Source organism: Delphinapterus leucas, chromosome 2 (assembly GCF_059928025.1).
Source record: "Delphinapterus leucas isolate spDelLeu-1000000601 "Yukka" chromosome 2, BTC_Dleu_Yukka2, whole genome shotgun sequence".
NCBI lineage: Eukaryota > Metazoa > Chordata > Mammalia > Artiodactyla > Monodontidae > Delphinapterus > Delphinapterus leucas.
The window spans coordinates 56,646,035-56,671,394 of record NC_143130.1 but is presented as its reverse complement, the minus strand read 5'-3'; positions in this window follow the sequence as shown (position 1 = coordinate 56,671,394).

Below are 25,360 nucleotides of genomic sequence, written 5' to 3'. Positions count from 1 at the left end.
AGCTTTGTAGTATAGTCTGAAGTCAGGGAGCCTGATTCCTCCAGCTCCGTTTTTCGTTCTCAAGGTTGCTTTGGCTATTCAGGGTCTTTTGTGTTTCCATACAAATGTGAAATTTTTTGTTCTAATTCTGTGAAAAATGCCAGTGGTAGTTTGATAGGGATTGCATTGAATCTATAGATTGCTTTGGGTAGTAGAGTCATTTTCACAATGTTGATTCTTCCAATCCAAGAACATGGTGTATCTCTCCATCTATTTGTATCATCTTTAATTTCTTTCATCAGTGTCTTATAATTTTCTGCATACAGGTCTTTTGTCTCCTTAGGTAGGTTCATTCCTAGATATTTTATTCTTTTTGTTGCAATGGTAAGTGGGAGTGTTTTCTTGATTTCACTTGCAGATTTTTCATCATTAGTGTATAGGAATGCCAGAGATTTCTGTGCACTAATTTTGTATCCTGCTACTTTACCAGATTCATTGATTAGCTCTAGTAGTTTTCTGGTAGCATCTTTAGGATTCTCTATGTATAGTATAATGTCATCTGCAAACAGTGACAGCTTTACTTCTTCTTTTCTGATTTGGATTCCTTTTATTTCCTTTTCTTCTCTGATTGCTGTGACTAAAACTTCCAAAACTATGTTGAATAAGAGTGGTGAGAGTGGGCAACCTTTTCTTTTTCCTGGTCTTAATGCAAATGCTTTCCGTTTTTCACCATTGAGGACGATGTTGGCTGTGAGTTTGTCATATATGGACTTTATTATGTTGAAGAAAGTTCCCTCTATGCCTACTTTCTGCAAGGTTTTTATCATAAATGGGTGTTGAATTTTGTTGAAAGCTTTCTCTGCATCTATTGAGATGATCATATGGTTTTTCTCCTTCGATTTGTTAATATGGTGTATCACGTTGATCGATTTGCGTATATTGAAGAATCCTTGCATTCCTGGAATAAACCGCTCTTGATCATATTGTATGATCCTTTTAATGTGCTATTGGATTCTGTTTTCTTGTATTTTGTTGAGGATTTTCGCATCTATGTTCATCAGTGATATTGGCCTGTAGTTTTCTTTCTTTGTGGCATCCTTGTCTGGTTTTGGTATCAAGGTGATGGTGGCCTTGTAGAATGAGTTTGGGTGTGTTCCTCTCTCTGCTATATTTTGGAAGAGTCCTAGTATGTTTTTCAATTGGATTAAAATCAGGGTAGAGGGTAAAGCATGGCCATGGTGGCCCTCCCCACTCAAGCTAGATAAGGTCCAGGTACCTGCACCTAAGTTGAATGAGACTCTCCTTGGTGGAAAGAAATCAAAAAAGTACAACAGTTCTGGAGACCATCTCAAAAACAATGTGGGCATGGCTACTGGCAGATAATACTCACTGGGTCAAACTGGTAAGAAACTGGCTAAATTTTTGATGAGGGAACCAGGAAGCTGAGCTTGTTCTAGGTGTAAGATGACCCTTGGGTACCTAACTCTAGGCAGGACGTGACTGTAGAAATCTTCACAGCCCCTCTCTCCACTGCCCACCTCCTGAAGGAACCCATCCCCAGCACTTTCTTTACATGTGGTTGAGAAAGAAAATGGAAGAGAAGGCTGTTTAATCTGAAGGCAGGAAATGTGGAAACACGAAGAGTCCTTTTCGAAAAGTGGACTGGAGAATTCTTCTTAAAGAGAGGAATCAAGATGTACTCTCCCTTCATGTTTCAGGACACCCACGTTGTCCACCTGGTAGGGTCTCAGAGTTGCTCTGGACCGGTGACTATATCTACCAATTGTTCCCCTCTCCAAAGGGGAGTGTTTGTTGCAGAGATCTTGTCCTTGTTCAACCTCTGTATGGGGGCTCCAGGGGACAGAAAACTGAGTTTTTTAGTTTGTTGGTCTCTGGATCAAAAGCAGCTCTATTCATACCCACTGAAGGTATGACTATGCACTCTTGAGAGCCTGATGATGCACTGAAGGGAACTTTTGGGCACTTTTGTGAACAGGGGATGAGTGTCAACAAGTTGTATGCAGAAAAGAGAGTAAATTAAAAGGTTGACTGCAGTAGCCATCCATGGGTGCCATTCACCCTGATTCTCCCCTCTCCCCAGGCACCACCCTCCCTTGATGTTAGGGTGACCCTGTGGCTTGCTTTGATCAATGAAATGTGATATGAAGAGATGCATCCCTTCCCAGTGGATGTAGTTAGGAACTGGTGACTGATTTTCCACACTCTCTCCCCCAACCACGGCATACCCAGAACTCTGGGTTGAGGTAGCAATCGAACCTCTGTTAGCGTGAGTACCCAAGTGACATCAGTGAAATGAGCAGAGACCTCCTGTGAATGGCAAAAAAATTTGTTGTAAGCCATCTGGATTTTGAATTGTTTGCTACTGCAGTGTGACCTCCCATCTTGACTAATACATCACTCATATATTGTAGTATCATAATAACTTGTCAATGCATGTGCTAAATCCCTAAGAATATAGCTTAAAATGGGAAATATCAGGATCAGATATTTATTTCTGTAGGACTTAGCGTCTGACATTCCTTTGGTAAGGATCCTTAAATTTTAAATTTTTAGGTGGATTGTTCACTATACACTCTGTGCTGTTGATTATTGTGTAAGTCCCTTGAGAGGATTTTCTACAGTGTACTTAACAAAAACTTCAGTACTGAAAGATGTAAGCATCATCTTCATAAGGAAAAAGGAATCAGGGAAATTGAATTTCCAAGGAAATCTCAAATACTTTCCTACAGAGGAACTTTCAAATAGAAACAAAACAAGAATTTGAAAATGACATTAATAGAGCTGAGATGGAAAGTTCCTCCATTGTATCTCATAGTTCTCCACATATCTAGGTTTTTGGACATATGGGTAATGCTATAAATAATTTCATATACAACTTCCCCACATATACAACTTCTCTGAGTTCTTTGAGGGGTGGGAGGGTGCTTACTCCCTGGTGTGTCTGCATTACATAGAACATTCTTTATACATCACAGGCTCCCAGCCCTGCAACAGAAACTTGCATGTATCATCACTTGCTCCTTACCACAACCTAGTGATGTAGGAATTGATATCCCCACATCATAAATACAGAAACCTGGGCTCCAGGAAGTTAGGGCACTTGTCCAGATTTGCACATATTTGCATAAGATCTTATGCAGTGTTGTCTCTCTTTAAAGCTCACATCATTCATTTGTTTATTTGTTTATGATTCAACATTGTTGAATGAATGATTGAGGTAGATATAAAATATATTTCAATATATAGGAAAGCATGGAAAAGGCAGGAGGCAATCCCTCTAGTGTAAAGACTTAAGAAGGAGATTTTTTGGTTGAAAATGAACTTATAGAATATTCCCATTAATACCAATTACCTCCTCATTTGACCTCATTGTTAATGGGTCTCTCAGTTTAGGGAAAAGTCCAAGATCACTCCTCTCAGGTGGCTGTTTCCTTGTGATGTCACCAGGCTCCAACTTTGCTTCTCGGTCCTTATTGGGCCTTCTTCCCCTGAGAGACAGATTTTTTTAGGCAAACAGAATGCCCTCCAATAAAGCATTTGGACATGCAAATGTTTAAATCATGGCATGTAGGTCACTTACAAAAAGAGGACAACTATTTCTGGTATCATTTTAAATTTATTGTGATGAGTCAAGGCTAACACAAGGTGAACTCCTTTTACCATCATCTGCACAGCTACATTAGCTCATCCATGTATTAAAAAATGGATCTCTGGACATTTAGTTGGCAATTTGGCAAATTGCTCATGTATAATGCAAGAGAAGAAAGTCTAGTTTCAACTCATACTGATTCTACCTCTACATTTCATGAATAATTTTTATTTTATGGTAAAATGTGTCACATGTTTATTCAACAAAATGGAAATTTGAAAAATCACAGCTATGTATTAATTTTATTATCATTAGCTCAATTTTTTATAGTCACAGATTATGTGAAGAGTGCCTACCTTTAGCTAGATGGATTTATTTATTTATTTTGAGAAACAAATACATTCATCTAAGATGTTGACTTTATTTTTCTCTTTTCATGCTACATGATTTAACAAGCTTTACATCTACGAAGTGGATGAATTCTAAATCCCTTGCAACAAAGGGTCTTTCCTAAGCTTTTGTGCAAAACAAATGGTTTATTAGCCAGCATATTTTCCATTCAGGAGAATTCACATTTGAACCATTATTTTGATGAGCTTTTACACTGGATAATTAATTCCATTTTCTTTTCTTGTAAAGTCAGTTTTCCTTTTCAGTTTCATTCATTTATTCATCAATATTTGTTGGCAAACTTTTATAGAACACTTGCTTTAGGGAAGACATGATGTTGGCATCGGGGCTATAGTCATAAATGAGACAGATCCATTCTGCCTGTGGATGCCCTTATGGTTCGGGTGGGTGACTGGGGATTGAATAGTGCTGGAAGAAGTATTATATATTCTCAGAAATATAACAGGGAGAAAATATGTAATGAGAAAAGCCTCTACTTACCTTTCCAGGATAAGGTGGAATTAAATTCACTTCTCAAGGTGTTGCTAAAGCCAAAATGTTTGCTTTGGTGCCTAAATGAACATGGGTCTGCACTGTACTAGGATGACTAAGGCAGGAGCTGGTGTGAGAAGTGGCAGCACCAATTCTGGAAGTGAGCCCAGAGGGAAGGAGGCAAGCTGAGTGGTTACATTTCTACCATTTGCCAACAATGTGCTCTCTATGAATTCAGCAATTTAAACACACTCACCGTTCCCATCTGCCTCCACATGCCCATCCCTAGAGAGCACTGTGGACCCACTCTTCACCCAGAATCATTGTCACATGACAGAAAGAATGAGTAGTGGCTTCATGGGGCATCAGATCCACATGTGTATAGGAAGAAGGCATACTCCTCTTCATTAAAGCCTTCCAGAAGGCAACAACTATCAGTTTTTCCCTTGTTTTTAAAAGTCTTTTAAGGATGAAGATGATCGTGATGATACAGAGAGGAGATATCTGCAGTCACCTTAAGTCATTTCTCTCTAGGAAGGCATTCCCAGAAGGATTAATTTTCCTCTCTTCATTATACACACAAAAAATGATTACAGTAAGATCTATCACTATGTTCTTAGGTTTCTTTCAAATATTCAGAGAGAAATGCTCTGAATTATTCTGCAGAAAGAGGTAGGGAGGGCTGGAATGAACTGTGGGGACAATAATTTAGGGGGCATAGACGAGCTTGAGAAGGCATATCGTGTCTGTACAAACACCCAAGCACAATGGCATGAGAGCATTTCCATTGTAAAGTTGCATTATCAGGAAGCTGGAACTGGCAGTGCCATCCAATTTGAGCATAATATCCAGTTGGAACCCATCTTGCATGCAGGCGAGTGTTCCTTCTCATCCTTCAATGATTCGTTCATATCCTTTGGTACTGGTTCTTTATTTTATTTTATTTTTTTTGCGGTATGCGTGCCTCTCACTGTTGTGGCCTCTCCCGTTGCGGAGCACAGGCTCTGGACGCGCAGGTTCAGCGGCCATCGCTCATGGGCCTAGCCACTCCGTTGCATGTGGGATCTTCCCGGACTGGGGCACGAACCCATGTCCTCTGCATTGGCAGGCAGACTCTCAACCACTGCGCCACCAGGGAAGCCCTGGTGCTGGCTCTTGAATGCTTATCAATATCCAAATCCTGGTCTTCTATTTTATCATTCTTGATTTTAGTTGATGGAGAACCTGGTCTTTATATTGCATTTTTCAGCATAATGAACAATGTGTATTCTAGGTACATTCCATGGTATTTAGCCTTCATTATTTATTCCATCAACTCTCTGAAGAAGCTTGGTAAGCCGATGTAAGGATCTCATGATCAAATGCATATGTCTGTCTTTCTAAGGGTACCTCCTGCCATACCAATCTACCCTTCATTTCCAGAACATTCTTTACATTTCTTGATTATGGTCCTTTGCTTGCTCTTTTATCCACCTAGAATCCCTTCCTTTATTTTAGAATGCTATTATCCAAAAACCTACCAAGAACTCACTCTCTCAGAATTCATTTCATCCACTCTCAGTGGGCCAGAAGTAAATATATAGCAAGTATTAGCTGTGATACTCTGACCCCATTTGAGTTTCATTTTAAGTTGTTGGTTCTTAATTGTGACACATATTAGAATAATCAGGAAAACTTTAAAACATATAATTGTTTGGATCAAACTCGAGACCAAATGAATCAGATTTTTTGGAGGTGGGGAGAAGGCAATGATATTAAAAAGGAAAAGAAAAACAAAACATACCCAAGTAACCTCTCTGAGTAACTATAATATGTATCCAGGGTCAATATAGTTCAGTCAAAATGTTAATAGGACAAATGGCGATACCCATGTAGTCCATTTAGCTTTGAACACAGATAATTTAATCCACTGAATCTTTAAAAACCCTTACACAGGGGTCCCCAACCCCCAGGCCATGGACTGGTACAAGTCTGTGGCCTGTTAGGGACCAGGCCACACAGCAGGAAGTGAGTGGCAGGTGAGAGAGAGAAGCTTCATCTGCCACTCTCCGTGGCTCCCCATCACTCGCATTATAGCCTGAACCATCCCCCCACCCCCTCCCCCATCCATGGAAAAATTGTCTTCCATGAAACTGGTCCCTGATGCCACAAAGGGTGGGGACTGCTGCCTTACAACAAGGTCAACAACGAGAGTCACTTGTAACAGGAAAGAATCAGCACATGCAATGCAATCTGTTACCTTTCCTGGAATCAATGTAACATAAAGTAAAACCCTCCTGATTGGACGGTAGAATTCCTGTCATGCGTAAAACTCATCTAAGATACCAAATTGTAGGTTTGGGCATTAGAAGTGTGCATCAGAGTGTGAAAGGTTAGAATCAGAAGTCTGGGCAGAACTGAAGGTCATGAAAAAATAGATTATCTGAACACAGGAATGAATAAGGTTTGGTAGTGTTTGGGTCAGGCATTTGGGGACATAGGTTTGAAACTGGATGACCAGCTCAAAGTAGGAAGGAAAAGTAAGGTATAGAGATCAATATTGTAAGACCCCAACTCAACCTGAGATCTTAGAGGGGTCATAGCAGGTGAGTGATGGAAACCTAAGACAGAGGTTCCAGCAAGGAGGCCACACACGTTCAGCTAGATAAGGAGCAGCTGTGGAAAACCTGACTACCCCACCAGCCATAGAAAGACTGCCTTTGAGGATACAGTTGTCAGATCAAATACAGGGTGCCTAGTTAAATTTGAATTTCAGATAAACAACACATTTTTTAGTATAAGTATGTCCCAAATTTGCATTAGATCTGCTGCCAGGATTGGGGAGCTTGTGGAACAGAAGGAACTATTCATCTAATTACTCCTGATGGCCAATTCCTTCTTTCAGAGAATACCCTTCTTCTTGTATGTCCCATGTGCAGCTGGCTGTACCATCACCCAGTTGGCTCCCATTAAGTCAATTGAAATAATATAGAAATGTTGTTAGTAACAGATGGGCCCAAACATGTAGTTGTGGGAGTCTAGATTCAGTTTCTCAGTGAAAGGAAGTCTGGATCTGAGCTTAAATCAGATCTGGCCGCATGTCTAAAATTTACTTAAGCAAATTTTTGTAATTCTGAAAAAAAAATTAACTTATTTGAATGATTTTTGCCCTGAATTTTCCATATACAAATATGAATAAATTACTCAGAATAATGTACTCTTTATTCTAACAGCAGTTTAGCCATTTAAACTTGAGGTCTCCTTGGAGAAATGGTGGTACAAGGAACACAGGAAAGTTCAAAGTGAACTTGGGCTCTTGTGCCATAAGGCAAAATAGTATTAAAAGACTGATGAGGTCACATCAAAAGGACCCAGGTATTCTGTTGGAGTCGATGGGAATACATTTAATTAATGGGATACACGGGTTCATGGAACTCAGAAAAGAGAATGCTAGATAAAATAATTAAAACTCATGCTATTGCTTTGAAAATTGGTCTTGCTTTGCTTTTTTAGTAGTAACTTTAGGTGAGGTGAACAAATAATCTTATGTGATGAAGAAAGCTCTGTGCTATATGAGAAAGCAACTAATAATGATAGGAAAGAAAGAAATCATAGAATTCAAAAAATCATCATTATGGAACCACATGGGAACTGGGTATTTGCATAGTGCTAACACAATCTTACATAAATTGTTGACAGTTTCAAGAAAAGGGGGAGGTGAACCTGACTGTACATGAAAGTTCATATTGTTATCACCCTAATTCAGGTGTCAATTTCCCATCACCACTGGTCAACCAGATGTTCTGCCACTTGATGTGACGCAATAAGAAGTACACAACATCACAGAGAATGACTGCTAACAAATTATGTTTTGCATGAATTCATCATGCTTTCAGATCTAACTGCCAATGTGTAGAAACTACAGGAGTTATACGATTAAACTGAGAAAGACTATGGAGAAATAGCCAGACAAACCTAGAAGGTTGAATATTTTTCTCAGGGTAACTAGCTTGTAAATTTTTTTTCTATAACTTGGTGTCATGAATAAAGAAAGGGGGCAGGAGGTGTGCTGTACCAAAGTAAAAGAGATGTAAAAGTCATCGTCGTCAAATTCAACCCATAGTCATATATTTGGATTGTGATTTGGACAAACCAACAGTAGAGGATATTTTTCAGACAGTTGAGGAAATTCGATACTGCATTGGATGAAAATTTTGCCATAACAAAATGTACATTGTAAGCTTAAAAATATCATTTACAGTATGACCTCTTGTAAAAGAAGTGAAAAGAAAAGATCTGGAGGCATCCCCTGGGGGTAGACAGTGTCACCTTTGGGTGGCAGAATACAACATTTTTACTTTCTTAGTTTTGTGATCTCTATTTTCTAACTTCATATAGGCATTATACAGCTTTTGAAGTGGCAAACACTTTTTTTTTTTTTTTTTTTTTTGCAGTACACGGGCCTCTCACTGTTGGGGCCTCTCCCATCGCGGAGCACAGGCTCCGGACGCGCAGGCTCAGCGGCCATCGCTCATGGGCCTAGCCGCTCCGCGGCATGAGGGATCCTCCCGGACCGGGGCACAAACCCGTGTCCCCTGCATCGGCAGGCGGACTCTCAACCACTGCGCCACCAAGGAAGCCCTTATTTTTAATTAAAAAGGTAAATAAAACAAATATTCTTGATTAGCACACATATCCACTTTTTTTTTTTTAAAGGTTAATAATTGGACTTTTCTTTCTAGAAATTTGACTTAGGTTTCGAGATGAATCCATTCTCCTTATAGTTTCTAAGTGGCTTAAACAACATGTTTCTCCTTCTTTGGATTTCACATGGTTTTCTAACCTAGCCTGGAAAAAAAATCCCTTGAGAAAACTCTATTTTCATTGAACTTTTGATCCTACAAGAAGCAATGTTTGTAAAGCCTACTGCTTCTCTTTACAAATTCAGTCTGATGTTACATCAAAGAAATTCAGATAAACATTGAGGCAATAAGTTTCAAGCTCAAGATAAATTCTTAATTTAAACTTCTAAAGAAGTTTTTGAAGTTTTTACATAACTATAACAAAAGCTTCAGGGAATAGAATAAAAGACAAGCTTAACAGTAATAGTAATAACAGTAGTAAAGGTTTTAAGAGCTTAATGAGCTTTATCTACATGTTTAATGATAAAGGGAAACTGAGGCAAGGTAAAACTCAGTTGATCCAGAAATATGTGGAAGAGTTACAGTTCTAAGATTTATGTAAACTTTTTCAGGAGTGTAATAATTTTTTTCTAGTGTCTATGTAGCCAATAGCTTTCTTTTCCAACGGTACCTAACACAGGGCCTTGCAGGAGAGGATATACTCAACACATATTAAATGAATATATGCATTTCCTCTAACTGAACAAAGACAATTTTCCCTGCTACATTTTAAAGCTGTTTCTACCCAATTGTCTGAAAATGAAAAAATGTAATTAAGCAGTGCGCATTCTTAGAAATAGTGCACAATTATTTTTGCTTTTTTATGGATTTGTTCATTATGTGGAGTACTTTGTTTGGTAGCATGTAGTTAGTAGTCAAATGTAAACTTGCAGATAACTAAATATTTTATTATAAAGTATTATTGCCAAATCTAGTCCACATCAAAACTCTTCCAGCCAGCTTTGTTTGGTAATTTAAAAATTTAAAAACTAAAATGTACTATTACCATGTATATAGCAACCAGCAGCATCTAAGACCACCATGCAATCAAACACATTAATATTTCTGTAGTAAAATATAGAAATATCCAAAAGTAGTATAAATAAACTCTGCAAATAGCTTTCCATTAGATCAGATCAGGTGTAGCTAGCTTATGAGCTTTGGTGCCAAATGTAACGCAGCTTTGGATTTTCAGAGATTTGAGGATTTCACAATTACAGTAAGTACTAATATTGGGGCCTAGCATCATTAATCAATGATCTGTTTTATAAAGCAAATTCTATTCCCTTCCTTTTCAGCTGAAACATACAGAACAGTTATTTCAGTGCTTAGACAAAATTGTCTTAGGACATGTTTTAAATATAACCTTAATAATAAAGATTACTCCAGACTTGATTTTTGTGTATTACTTCTTGAGGACACTTACAGAGATAGTAATTGGTGAGAATTCTGACCAAAACTCTGTCACAGACTAGCTGCTTATGGCCTAGCATAGACGCAGAGCTGGGTGGGTCTCTGGCCAGACCAATATATGATTTGTCATATTCTCACTGTCCTTTGGGAGTAAATTGGCATTCCATGAGTAAGTAGACAATTTATGTCATTATTAGAGTAATTAAAATAAATTACTGCCTCAGACAATGAATGGTTTCCAATGTCTCTGAAGAATAAAATAGCATTCAAAGAGACCAAAGATAGTTCTACTTTATGTAAATATAAATATTATATTGGTTAGTGAGACCTGTAATGAATGTAAAATGTTTGCCATATGAAACAAATTGATCCACTCACTAAAACTCAAATTATGTAAACGTTTACCACTTTTAGAGGAAGTTAAAGCTTCCTCCAAAGGTCGTATAATTTTCTGATACTGGAAATATAAAAGGACCTCTTTTTCCCAAACACAATCTCCAGGCAAAGTTAACACTACATATAATTTCTCTAATTTCAGCCTCTTCTCTATATATTGGACAAAGAGTCAAAGAGAAAGGTAGGACCCAAAACAGACCTAGAAATGGGACAAAGGATGAAGAAAGAGGTAAAGTCATTTGAGTTTACTGGGAAAGAGGTGAAAATATCTTCTGCTCAGGGATCAAATGGGATGGAAGGCATTTTTCCTCCATTCTCCTCCAAAATCTCTGCACCCCCAAGTGAGGGCAAGAGCTTGGGTAGGAAGGAAAGATAAAGAACTGGTGTGGTGGACCACAGGGACCTCTGAACCTGTGGGACCTTCAGGGTAGAGGGTCCTCCTTTGGGAAGATGTCCTTGCTTCTTCAGAGACAGAGAAGGTCCAGGAGGAGAAGTGGGGAAGAGGGTTTTCCCTGGCATAGAGTAGGCTGTCTGCCTTTGTTCACTCAGGAGTCAGGTCAGAAGGTGTCCATAAACATAAAATGTGTGCCTTTAGTGAAAAGTTCTTTGTCTTTCATACCTTGAGAATGTTAGTGTTGTGGGCTGAACTGTGTCCCCCTAAATCCATATGTTGAATCCCTAACCCCCAGTACCTCAGAATGTGACTGTATTTAGAGATAGGGCCTTTACAGTGGTGATTAATTTAAAATGAGGGCATTAGGGTGTCTCTAATCCAGTGTGACTGAGGAGAGCTGGACACAGAGAGCCATCAGGGATGCATGTGCACAAAGGGAAGACCATGTGAAGAGGCAGCAAGAAAGAGGACATTTGCAAGACAGGGACAGAGGCCTCAGGAGAACCTACCCCTGCAGACACCTCGATCTTGGACTTCCAGCCTTCAGAACTGTGAGAAAAGAAATTTCTGTTTTCTGAGCCCCACAGTGTGTGGTATTTTGTTATGGCAGCCTGAGGAGACTAACACACTTAATATAACAAAAGTGCTGCAGGAGCACGAGGAACCCATTAAAAGAAAATTTTACTTGGGTGGACAGGAAGCACAAGTCAGAGAGCACCCCCAGAATCTAGGAGAGTAAAAGAATTTACTGGTTAATAATAATTCATCCATTTGAAACAAGGTTTCAAAACCCCTTCTGTGGGAGGCAGAGTAATACTCATCCAAAGATGTCCATGTCCTAATCCCTGACACCTGTACACGTTACCTTACATAGCAAAAGAGACCTGGCAGATGTGATTAAATAAAGGACCTTGAGATGGAGAGATTATCCTGGATTATCCAGGAGGAAGGCCCAATGTAGTCACAAGGTCCTTAAAAGCAGAAGACCCTTCCCAGTTGGTCAGTGAGAGATGTGATGACAGAAGAAGGGTCAAAGCAATAGCAGGCTTTTGGCTTTGAGGATGGAGAAAGGAGCCAGGGGACAGGAACTGGGGGCAGCCTCTAGAAGCTGGAAAAAACAAGGGAACAGATGATCTCCTAGAGTCTCTAGGAAGGAATGCAGCCTTGCTGACACCTTGATTTTAGCTCTTCAAAACCCATTTCAGGGCTTCTCCTGTGGTGCAGTGGTTAAGAGTCTGCCTGCCAATGCAGGGGACACAGGTTTGAGCCCTGGTCCGGGAAAATCCCACATGCCGTGGAGCAACTAAACCCATGCACCACAGCTACTGAGCCTGCACTCTAGAGCCCACACGCCACAACTACTGAGCCCAAGTGCCATGACTACTGAAGCCCGCACACCTACAGCCCGTGCTCTGTAACAAGAGAAGCCACTGCAATGAGAAGCCCACATACCACAATGAAGAACAGCCCCTGCTCGCCGCGACTAGAGAAAGCCCATGCAGCAACAAAGACCCAATGCAGCCCCCCTAAAAAACAAACAAAAAAAAACCCATTTCAGACTGCTGACTTCCAGAACTGTAAGGCAATAAATTTATGTTTTAGGCCACTAGGTTTTTAGCCCTTTGCTACAGGAACAACAGGAAACTCACTCATACACCTCCCAATGAGTCCCCAAGTCCTGGATTATTTACAGGGATGGGAAGAGGCTGTGGGGGTGGGGGCAGGGCTCATTTTTTCACCGTGCAGTCTGTCCCACTGTTGGATGGCTCTTTCTTCCAGAACTCTCTTGTTCCCCATCCTCCTCCACCTGGCATCTGGCAAAATAAACACAATTTCTCTTTTCTCAGTGTGGTGCAGTTGGAAGTTTGTTCTTGATCTTTAGTTAGAAGTGATGTTTCCAGCGTTAGACTGTATGTATTTAGTTCATTTTTAGCAGCTATTTACTGGGTAAGTGGACAAGTGACTATTCCGTTTTCTCTTCTGCAAAGTGAGGTGATAACCATTTGAACCTCACAGCTTTGTTCAGAGGATTAAATGTATACAAATATTGTTTGTAAACTTTTTTGTATGCTATTTTTTTAATACACAGTTGGATTCAGTTTGCTAATATTTTACTTATTTCTCTCTGTGTGTATGTGTGTGTACTATCAGTACAAGACTGTGTTAAAACAAGTTCACAGGGCTTCCCTGGTGGTGCAGTGGTTGAGAATCTGCCTGCCGATGCTGGGGACGTGGGTTCATGCCCCGGTCTGGGAAGATCCCACATGCCGTGGAGCAGCTGGGCCCGTGAGCCATGGACGCTGAGCCTGCACGTCCGGAGCCTGTGCTCTGCAACGGGATAGGCCACAACCATAACAGTGAGAGGCCCACGTACCACAAAAAAAAAAAAGTTCACAGGTTGAAAGTTTTGTACCCACTCAAGGTTTGCTCAGATTCAGGGTACCAGTCTACATGAGGGCAATCAATAGCCATAACCTTTCAGAGATAGCTTATCATTTTTATTTTATTTTTTGTTTACTTCTTTGCTCAAGGCAACTTCCATCTTACCCTTTGGGTATCAGCTTAACGTGGGAAAGTTATCCTATGAGATGATCCATGTTGGGCAAGCCCTGGATCTTGACTCCTGGCCTCTTCACCCAAGAAGTCATGAAACCAAAGCTCAAGTTCAGATATGGACCAAAACCCCAAGGCAAAGGTGGTCTTGGGATGCTGAGTTTCCACTAACCTCTTTGGATTCAGGCTGCCTCAAGAACATGGCCTGTCCTCACTTTATTCTATTCTTTTTGAAATTTAATTAATTAATTTTTTTATACAGCAGGTTCTTATTAGTCATTCATTGTATAAACATCAGTGTATACATGTCAATCCCAATCTCCCAATACAACACACCACCACCACCACCCCCCCACTGCTTTCCCCCCTTGGTGTCCATACGTTTGTTCTCTACTTCTGTGTCTCTGTTTCTGCCCTGCAAACCACTTCATCTGTGCCATTTTTCTAAGTTCCACAAATATGTGTTAATATAAGGTATTTGATTTACTCTTTCTGACTTACTTCACTCTGTATGACAGTCTCTACACCCATCCACGTCTCTGCAAATGACCCAGTTTCACTCCTTTTTATGGCCGAGTAATATTCCATTGTATTTATCTACCACATCTTCTTTATCCATTCATTTGTCGATGGGCATTTAGGTTGCTTCCATGATCTGCCTATTGTAAATAGCTCAGCAATGAATATTGGAGTGCGTGTGTCTTTTTGAATTATGGTTTTCTCTGGGTATATGCCCAGTAGTGGGATTGCTGGGTCATATGGTATTTCTATTTTTAGTTTTTAAAGAAACGTCCATACTGTTCTCCATGGTGGCTGTATCAGTTTACATTCCCACCAACAGTGCAACAGGGTTCCCTTTTCTCAACACCCTCTCCAGCATTTATTGTTTGTAGATCTTCTTATGATGCCCATTCTAACTGGTGTGAGGTGATACCTCACTGTAGTTTTGATTTGCATTGCTCTAATTATTAGTGATGTTGAGCAGCTTTTTATGTGCTTCTTGGCAATCTGTATGTCTTCTTCAGAGAAATGTCTATTTAGGTGTTCTGCCCATTTTTGGATTGGGTTGTTTGTTTTTTTAATATTGAGCTGCATGAGCTGTTTATATATTTAGGAGATTAATCCTTTGTCCATGATTCATTTGCAAATATTTTTTCCCATACTGAGGGTTGTCTTTTCATCTTGTTTGCAGTTTCCTTTGCTTTGCAAAAGCTTTGAAGTTTCAGTAGGTCCCATTTGTTTATTTTTGTTTTTATTTCCATTACTCTAGGAGGTGGATCAAAGAAGATCTTGCTGTAATTTATGTCAAAGAGTGTTCTTCCTATGTTTTCCTCTAAGAGGAAGATTAGATAGTGCCCAGTCTTACATTTAGGTCTCTAATCCATTTTGAGCTTATTTTTGTGTATGGTGTTAAGTAGTGTTCTAATTTCATTCTTTTACATGGAGCTGTCCAGTTTTCCCAGCACCACTTACTGAAGAGACTGTCTTTTCTTCATTGTATATCCTTGCCTCCTTTGTCATAGATTAGTTGACCATATGTGTGTGGGTTTCTCTCTGGGCTTTCTACCCTGTTCCATTGATCTATATTTCTATTTTTGTACCAGTATCACATTGTCTTGATTACTGTAGCTTTGTAGTATAGTCTTAAGTCAGGGAGTCTGATTCCTCCAACTCCGTTTTTTTTCCCCTCAAGACTGCTTTGGCTTTTGGTGTTTTTTGTGTTGCCATACAAATTTAAAGATTTTTTGTTCTAGTTCTGTAAAAAATGCCATCAGTAATTTGATAGGGTTGCATTGAATCTATAGATTGCTTTGAGTAGTATAGTCATTTTCACAATATTGATTCTTCCAATCCAAGAACATGGTATATCTCTCCATCTGTTGGTATCATCTTTCATTTCTTTCATCAGTGTCTTATAGTTTTCTGCATACAGGTCTTTTGGCTCCCTAGGTAGGTTTATTCCTACATATTTTATTTTTTTTTGTTGCAATGGTAAATGGGAGTGTTTCCTTAATTTCTCTTTCAGATTTTTCATCATTAGTGCATAGGAACGCAAAAGATTTCTGTGCATTAATTTTGTATCCTGCTAAATTCATTGAATTTTACCAAATTCATTGATTAGCTCTAGTAGTTTTCTGGTGGCATCTTTAGGATTCTCTATGTATAGTATCATGTCATCTGCAAACAGTGACAGTTTTACTTCCTCTTTTCCAATTTGTATTCCTTTTATTTCTTTTCCTTCTCTGATTGCCATGGCTAGGACTTCCAAAACTATGATGAATTATACTGGTGAGAGTGGACATCCTTGTCTTGTTCTTGATCTTACAGGAAATGCTTTCAGTTTTTCACCATTGAAAATGATGTTTGCTGTGGGTTTGTCACATATGACCTTTATTATGTTGAGGTAGGTTCTCTCTACACCCACTTTCTGGAGAGCTTTTATCATAAATGGGTGTTGAATTTTGTCAAAAGTTTTTTCTGCATCTATTGATATGATCATGTGGTTTTTCTTCTTCAATTTGTTAATATGGTGTATCACATTGATTTATTTGTGTATATTTAAGAACGCTTGCATCGCTGGGATAAATCCCACCTGATCATGGTGTTTGATCCTTTTAATGTGTTGTTGGATTCTGTTTGCTCCAATTTGTTGAGGATTTTCGCATCTATATTCATTAATGATATTGGTCTACAATTTTCTTTTCTTGTAGTATATTTGTCTGCTTTTGGTATCAGGGTGATAGTGGCCTCATAGAATGAGTTTGGGAGTTTTCCTGCCTCTGCAGTTTTTTGGAAGAGTTTGAGAAGGATAGATGTTAGCTCTTCTCTAAATGTTTGATAGAATTCACCTGTGAAGCCATCTGGTCCTGGACTTTCGTTTGTTGGAAGATTTTTAAACACAGTTTCAATTTCATTACTTGTGATTGGTCTCTTCATATTTTCTGTTTCTCCCTGGTTCAGTCGTGGAAGGTTATACCTTTCTAAGAATTTGTCCATTTCTTCCAGGTTGTCCATTTTATTGGCATAGAGTTTTTCCTAGTAATCTCTTATAATCCTTTGTATTTCTGTGGTGTCAGTTGCGATTTCTCCTTTTTCTTTTCTAATTTTATTGATTTGAGTTCTCTCCCTCTTTTTCGTGATGAGTCTGGTTAATGGTTTATCAATTTTGTTTATCTTCTCAAAGAACCAGCTTTTAGTTTTATTGATCTTTGCTATTGTTTTCTTTGTTTCTATTTCATTTATTTCTGCTCTGATCTTTATGATTTCTTTCCTTCTGCTAACTTTGGGTTTTGTTTGTTGTTCTTTCTCTAGTTCCTTCAGGTGTAAGGTTAGATTGTTTATTTGAGATTTTTCTTGTTTCTTGAGGTAGGCTTGTATAGCTATAAACTTCCCTCTTAGAGCTGCTTTTGCTGCATCCCATAGGTTTTGGATTGTCGTGTTTTCATTGTCATTTGTCTGTAGGTATTTTTTGATTTCCTCTTTGATTTCTTCAGTGGTCTCTTGGTTATTTAGTAACGTATTGTTTACCCTCCATGTGTTTGGGTTTTTTATGTTTTTTTCCCTGTATTGATTTCTAATCTTATAGCGTTGTGGTCAGAAAAGATGCTTGATATGATTTCAATTTTCTTATGTTTACTGACGCTTGATTTGTGACCCAAAATGTGATCTATCCTGGAAAATATTCCATGCACACTTGAGAAGAAAGTGTAATCAGTGGTTTTTGGATGGAATGTCCTATAAATATCAATTAAATCTATCTGGTCTATTGTGTCATTTAAACCTTGTGTTTCCTTAGTAATTTTCTGTTTAGATGATGTGTCCATTGGTGTAAGTGAGGTCTTAAAGTCCCCCACTATTATTGTGTTACTGTCATTTCCTCATTTAGAGCAGTTAGCAGTTGCCTTATGTATTGAGGTGCTCCTATGTTGGGTGCATATATATTTTTAATTGTTATATCTTCTTCTTGGATTGATCCTTTGATCATTATGTAGTGTCCTTCCTTATCTCTTGTAACATTCTTTATTTTAAAGTCCAGTTTATCTGATATGAGTATTGCTTCTCCAGCTTTCATTTGATTTCCATTTGCATGGAATATCTTTTTCCATCCCCTCACTTTCAGTCTCTATGTGTCCCTAGGTCTGAAGTGGATCTCTTGTAGACAGCATATAGATGGGTCTTGTTTTTGTATCCATTCCACAAGCCTGTGTCTTTTGGTTGGAGCATTTAATCCATTCACGTTTAAGGTAATTATCGATATGTATGTTTCTATAACCATTTTCTTAATTGTTTGGGGTTAGTTTTTGTAGGTCCTTTTCTTCTTTTCTCTTTCCCACTTAGAGAAGTTCCTTTAGCATTCATTTTAGAGCTGGTTTGGTGGTGCTGAATTCTCTTAGCTTTTGCTTGTCTGTAAAGCTTTTGATTTATCTGTCAAATCTGAATGAGATCCTTGCTGGGTTGAGTAATCTTGGTTATAGGTTCTTCCCTTTCATCACTTTAAGTATGTCATGCCACTCCTTTCTGGCTTGTAGAGTTTCTGCTGAGAAATCAGCTGTTAACCCTCTGGGAGTTCCCTCGTGTGTTATTTGTCGTTTTTCCCTTGCTACTTTCAATGATTTTTCTTTGTCTTAAATTTTACCAATTTGATTACTATGTGTCTTGGCCTGTTTCTCCTTGGGTTTATCCTGTATGGGACATTCTGCACTTGCTGAACTTGGGTGGCTATTTCCTTTCCCATGTTAGGGAATTTTTTGACTACAATCTCTTCAAATATTTTCTTGGGTCCTTTCTCTCTCTCTTCTCCTTCTGGGACCCCAATAATGTGAATCTTGTTGCATTTAATGTTGTCCCAGAGGTCTCTTACGCTCTCTTCATTTCTTTTCATTCTTTTTTCTTTATTCTGTTCTGCAGCAGTGAATTACACCATTCTGTCTTCCAGGTCACTTATCTGTTCTTCTGCCTCAGTTATTCTGCTATTGATTCCTTCCAGTGTATTTTTCATTTCAGTTATTGTGTGTTCATCTCTGTTTGTTTGTTCTTTAATTCTTTTTATTATTATTATTATTTTTTTGTGGTATGCGGGCCTCTCACTGTTGTGGCCTCTCCTGTTGTGGAGCACAGGCTCCAGACGTGCAGGCTCAGTGGCCATGGCTCATGGGCCCAGCTTCTCCGTGGCATGTGGGATCTTCCCAGACTGGGACATGAACACATATCCCCTGCATCGGCAGGCAGACTCTCAACCACTGCGCCACCAGGGAAGCCCCTGTTCTTTAATTCTTCTAGATCTTTTTTAATCACTTCTTGCATCGTCTCAATCTTTGCCTCCATTCTTTTTCTGAGGTCCTGGATCATCTTCACTATCATTATTCTGAATTCTTTTTGTGGACGGTTGCCTATCTCTACTTCATTTAGTTGTTTTTCTGGGTTTTATCTTGTTCTTTCATCTGGTACATAGCCCTCTGCCTTTTCATCACGTCTGTCTTTCTGTGAATGTGGTTTTTGTTCCACAGGCTGCAGGATTGTAGTTCTTCTTGCTTCTGCTACCTGCCCTCTCTGGATGCAGCTATCTAAGAGGCTTGTGCAAGTTTCCTGATGAGAGAGACTGGTTGTGCGTAGAGCTGGCTGTTGTTTAGGTGGGCAGATCTCAGTAAAACTTTAATCCACTTGTCCACTGATGAGTGTGGCTGGCTTCCCTCCCTGTTGGTTGTTTGATCTGAGGCAACCCAACACTGGAGCATACCTGGGCTCTTAGGTAGGGCTAATGGCGGACTCTGGGAGGGTTCATGCCAAGGAGTACTTCCCAGAACTTCTGCTGCCAGTGTCCTTGACCTCACAGGAACACACAGCCACCCCCTGCCTCGGCAGCAGACCCTCCAACACTAGCAGGTAGGTCTGGTTCAGTCTCCTGTGGGGTCACTGTTCCTTCCCCTGGGTCCCGATGCCCACACCACTTTGTGTGTGCCCTCCAAGAGTGGAGTCTCTGTTTCCCCCAGTCCTGTCAAAGTCCTGTAATCAAATCCTGCTAGCCTTCAAAGTCTGATTCTCTAGGAATTCCTCCTCCTGTTGCCAGACCCCCAGATTGGGAAGCCTGCTATGGGGCTCAGAAACTTCATTCCAGTGGGTGGACTTCTGTGGTATGTGTTCTCCAGTTTGTGAGTCACCCACCCAGCAGTTATTAGATTTGATTTTATTGTGATTGTGCCCCTCCTACCATCTCATTGTGGCTTCTCCATTGTCTTTGGATGTGGGGTATCTTTTTTGGTGAGTTCCAGTGTCTTCCTGTCGATGATTGTTCAGCAGTTAGTTGTGATTCTGGTGTTCTTGCAAGAGGGAGTGAGAGCACATCCTTCTCCCCCACAATCTTGAACCAATCTCCTGGTTTGTAAACTTTCAAGTGTTGCAAACTTCTGCTGCTATATCTATTAACAGATATTTTTTTCACACAGGTTTTAAAATGCTTGAAGGTAACTAGGATGTATCCACTTAATATCCTCTTTTGTTTACATACCTCTTCAACGGTCTCTTATTCACACAATTTCTAGTCCATTTGCCAACAAAACTCTTCTATTTAAGTATTAGACAATATCTTCATGGAAAATTTTATACCAGGTAAGGATCAAGGATAATGTAGAACTACATGCTCATTTCTCTTCAAAATTTCTGGCAAAAGAGTTACCAAAGGCAACTGCACTTACCTATCATCCTGAAGGCAGAGGTTATCTTAGTGGTGCTGGGGCCCCAGAGCTGAAGGCGGCCTTTGGCCCCAGCTAGCGTGTGGCTGCCTGTTGGCTTGCGAACTTTGAGGGTCTTTGTCCCAGCTGGAATCCTGAGCCTGGTCCTTGCGCTCCTCACTGTACTATCTCCAGTCCCCATTCTTCACCCTTCTCTTTCCTTTGCTAAAGTTCTAAAACATCACAGTGGCAAAGGGAGGGCATATGAATAGTCACTGAAGGAGGTTTCTTTTTATGATACTTGACCCCTCAAAATATATTAAGTATGACCTCTATTTACACATCTTCCCATGTCAAGCCCCTCCTTCACTAACACCCTTGCATTTCCTCCAGGGCATGAGGTGGAGGAATTTAGGGAACCATCATGGCATCCATACATGGGGATGAGGGTGTTAGTGACACTGATTACTAATCTCCTGAAGATTGATTAATGTTGTCAGGAACTAAATAAAAGTTTGGTGTTGAGGAGGCTTCTCAAGAAAGCAGGGGACAAGATCAGACAGCTTAGTAACTCTGAAGTTTGAGGAAGGGCTGCATGAGGGACAGTTCTGTTCCTCCAAGAACTCAGACAGGTTTCTTCAGACTTCGGTCTTGTTTAGACAATGGCTATCTCAATGGTAGCTGAGTTAGGGCTGCAGAAGTCACCAAACACCCAGTGTTGACTAGTTCCAAAAGTTTTCCAAGACTTTCAGCCACCAGTCTTGACAAATGGCCTGTATCATTGCCCTCTGTAGCAAAGTTAATGATTCTGAATATGGATAAGAGGAAAAAATGGAATAAAGAATAAATTAAGTAGATCCGCCTTGCTGAGAAACAGAAACTAACACAGTATTGTGAAGCAATTATAATCCAATAAAGATCAATTAAAAAAATAAATTAAGTAGAGGACATTCTCATCAAATATATTTCTTTGGTCATAAAACTATCCTTTAGTCAGATCTATTAGGCCAGGAGGAAATATTTTTCTTTTCTTTTTTTTTTTCAAAAGCAGGTCCAAAAGTCAAAAGATGATTGTTAAATGTCTCTCTCAGAATCAGGTAAGATCACAGGTGGATATGCACTGTCACAGCGTGAAGCCAGGGACTATGTCTTCTGCATTTTAATGGCTTTATATAGGGTCATACAATGAGCCCTCTATATGTGAAGGGCTATGTTTCAATTCTCTCTTTAAAGATCAGAGAAATAGTAAAGAACATGCAAAAGGCACTGTATTAAATGAGTTAGAAAGGAGTGTTAAGTGTTGACTCCTTCCTTCAAGGAATTTAAACATACACCACTGACAAGACTAACAAGTAGAAAGGTGCAGAGAATGGCAATGCAGGAAAGGTCTCGTGGCATTCATCACAGAGTGACTGTCACAGGCAGTGAGGGACTGGTGCCGACTAAATACAAAGGCTGTCTGCTCGGCTGAGCTCAGCTCTGCTGCATAAGACAAATGGGCCTCTGGGTCTGTGGAAATCTCTCCACCAAGAGCAGCAGGAACTTTGTGGACTCCACCCTGTTGTTCAGGATTAGAGTTAGCTCTCGCGGCATTGCTAGCTGTTTTCCACAATCTGGTTTGAATTGCTTTGTTTTATTGCACATTCTCATGGCACATTCTAATGACTTTGGTTCATCACCCAGGAGTACAGGGTTTGGGGGTCACAATATCCTCAGGATCTAAAACGATGTCACTTCACTGTGAAAACTAGTGCTTCATGTGTTTTCCTTAAATTGACCATTTCTGGACTTGCTTCCTTGTCAAAATCCCTCAAAATATGACCAAAGGACACACAATTTTAAACTAAGGTGTCGTCATTTACTAATAATCTACATGCAGGAGGGAAAGTGGAAGAACAAGAGAAGCTCGTGGGCGTGTCCACGCTCAGGGCAATCCTCTCCTTCACCTGCCTGGGCCCCTACTGCACCTGTATGTAGAACCCATGCAGAAGGTACCTGGCAATCAAAGCATGATGTCCAGGGGCTTTGCCCAAGAACCTCCTTTCTCCATGGCTGAGAGGGGTACTGCATTTCCCGAGAATTTCTTTTTCTTTACTTGTGCTCAGGGATCATTTGTGACACAGGGAAGATTTGGAGAGAGGTGGCTTGTGCCTAGGTGGTTATGAATCTCTGACAAGGGAAGGTTGAGTCGACTCAGATTTCTGGGGAGTTTTCTTATTTGTGCTCATCAAAACGTGATCCCTGGTGACATAAAGTTCATGGGCACTGGTCTCTTTAGGGGATGCTGACCTTTTGTCTAGGTTTACCACTGCAGCCAAGCTGTGACAGCCTGGAATCTTTGATGAAACAAAGCCTTGTGAGCCCAAACTGGGCCTTGGGACTCAGCCCCTCCAGCAGAGAGTATCCAGGAAAAGCCAGGAAGCATCTAACGCCAAGTTGTGTAGGTGGAGAAGTCACTTGGAGTGTCTACTCACTGGGCTGCATGCAGCTGGAAGAACATTCTGGAAGACAGTGTGGGACTTGCAGAGATTACAGAAACAGATGAGAGCAATATGCCTGGTTGCAGAAGACAGATTATTCCTAGCTACACTTGGCTGATTGGTTACTGTTGTTTCTGCTATTTTTAATGAGAAAAATAGAAATCAACATCAAAACCTCACTGTAAAATATTAAGAACTACAACAGTTTTTAAACTATACAAAATGATATAGAATTCTCATTCTGCAGGATAGATCCACCATTCTCAATGATTCCATTGACTGCCCCATGGATCGTGTGGGCTGGGTGGGCTCCGCTGACTTCTACAATTGACTTTTCTGTTGCTCTGAAGGCTCCCCTGAAACCTTGCCACTGGTCAGACAAGGTGAAGGGCAATTCATAACAAATGCTGTCTAAAGAGAGATATTTTTAAACCATAAGATAATTCTTAACAGCTTCAAACATAAAGCTTGTCAAGGGAAAGAACTTTTCTGCCCAATATCCAGACTTGGTTCAATAAACATTTGTTCTGCCTTTCCTGTGTGTCACATGGAGAGGGAGGAGCCAGGAATGTCAGTGAGAGACAGTCATTGACCTGGAGGACCTAATATTGGTTTCCTCCAATGAATGGCACCCAAATGGAAAAATGCACAAGCATGAAAAATTGTGCATATTTCTTATGCTATCAAATGACAATGTTTCAGAGAAGGTGTTTACCATGAAAATTGCATTCACCAATACAGATCTCCACAATGTTACACACATACCTAGAATTGTGGAATTTTTAAGGAGAATTTCCTAAGCTTAATAGATAATAACTAATTAGTAACTGCAATCACAGGTGTACACAAGAGCAGCTTTGGACCTTAGCAGTGGCTGCTGGAAGCCACTGCTGGGCCATTCATGCCTCTCATAACTGGAGCAAATGTAACTGCCACATCTGCAACTGTGGATGTGTCTAACCAATTCCAAGGTGAGACCTGGGTGTGACAGCGATCTTCCTCTCCTTTGCAGTGAAAGCCCTGATGTCCTAAAATTCCATAAACACTCCCCTGTAGTTGGGTGTCTCACCACATGGCTACACATTAATGTAACAAAGCTTGATTTTCTTCATTGTTTATTCTTCCCACATTCTGGACCCTGTCTGTTGGAAACTTAGTAAGAAAATGTAATTTCTTCTTACATGTGAGGAAATAGAAAGAGATTTGAATAGCAATGGTTTACTGGGTTTCAAACGAAAAAACAGAGGTCTAGTCTAAGATTGCTAATTGATCAAACAGATATAGAGCCTCCTGTTGTCTGATTTCAAAGAGCCCTCTCTCAATAAATCTGCATTCCAGGTCTACCTCACCCCCTCTTGTGAACCACTCTCTGGAAGACTCCTTATGCTTCACGAACAGATTATCACTGTTGATAACACAAGGACAGCAAACTCCAGAGCACCTGACAAAAGCCTTGCTCCCCCAGAAGGGCCAGTGGAGACGCTGCTGTTATCTGCGCTTGGGTGGAGACATCTCCATTAGAAATACTTGTTGGAAGGTTGTTCTGTAAATGGGGTTTTCCTGGACACTTATCTGCATTTGGAAGGAGAAATCCTTAGGCCCCTGACACAGACATGGCTCAGAAAGGCCACAGATGAAGAAGATCATAAACAGGAAGATGAATGAGATGAGTAAAGCCACTTTACTCTTCCAGGCAATAATTCTTTCAGGAAAGTCAAACAGTGAATCTCTCAAGCTGCAAGGATGAGAATTCTCTCCTTGCAAACCCCTAGCTCTGGGCTTCCTGAGTTGCTAGCAACAAAGTCTCAATTTCTATCTCTATTTAAAACATTTTTTAACTACACAAGTGAACCTATCTATGAAACAGAAACAGACTCACAGACATAGAGAACAGACTTGTGGTTGCTGTGCTGGGGGAGGGGGGAAAAGGATGGATTGGGAGTGTGGGGTTAGCAGATGAAAACTATTATATTTGGAATGGATAGACAACGATGTCCTACTGTATAGCACAGGGAACTATATTCAATATCTTGTGATAAACCGTAATGCGAAAGAATATGAAAAAAGAATATATATTTGTATGTATAACTGAATCACTTTGCTGTATGGCAGAAATTAACACAATGTAAATCAACTATACTTCAATAAAAAATTTTTTTAATCCTTCAGGAAATGTAGTATTTCCTACAAAACTTGCTTTACAAATTTCTCATAAATGGAATCTTTCAAGCAACCTGGGCATCCATAGGGGAACCCAAACTCTTAGTATTGAGTAGATTCCTGTCTGAAATATCTTGAGGTAGTAATTCTCTGGAGTTTAAGTT